Source organism: Corylus avellana, chromosome 4 (assembly GCF_965113065.1).
Source record: "Corylus avellana chromosome 4, dhCorAvel1.hap1.2, whole genome shotgun sequence".
NCBI lineage: Eukaryota > Viridiplantae > Streptophyta > Magnoliopsida > Fagales > Betulaceae > Corylus > Corylus avellana.
Window position 1 is genome coordinate 6503131 of NC_142493.1, and position 804 is coordinate 6503934.

Here is an 804-nt window from a genome sequence, read left to right on the forward strand (position 1 = left end):
ATTAGTCAGAAGTACACTTAATTTGGGATTCTTATTAATTAATTAGGTGTTCAAGTTTTCTTCTACATTCTTTTTCGTTCTTCATGTTTCATTTTACATTTTTTGTATACCCAAAGCTCAAAATGGTTAATAGTGTACTTTGTTTACGGTTGAGTGTACATGGTTTACATGTGTTTTTGCTTCTACCTTATATGACTTTTTGTACAAACCATTCATGTGTATAAACAATCTAATAGTCCCAATTACAACCGTAATGGATTGAACATCATTATAGTATAAATTTTATAGAAAGATACAATTAAACTATACAATAGTTAGTAAGACCATTTTTAAATCATCACTTGTCGTTAGGGGTGTTAAGAGAGCAAGCCGCTCGTGAGCGAGCTCGGGCTCGACTCGAATATTAAATGAACCGTTTCGTGAACACGAATCTTAACTCAAATATTAAACGAAGCAAGCTCGGTTCGACTCGGCTAAGCTTGTGAGCAACTCGTGAGCAAGCTCGTATAAGGTTCGCATCGTTTATTAGGCTGGGCTCGTATATTTTGTTAATAAGTAACAAATACCTTTGTTTTTTGTTATTTATGCATATGTGTGTGTGTATGTGTGTGTGTATCTATATATATATAGAGTAAATAATAAGAAATATTTGATATTATTATTAATTATTTTGTCATATGGTACAAGTTATTGTGTCATTTAATAAAAATATTATCATTAGATAGTTTATACTTGACTCGTGTTAAGCATTAACATTTTAATATATTAACTAAATAAATAAATAATATTATATGTAATATGATG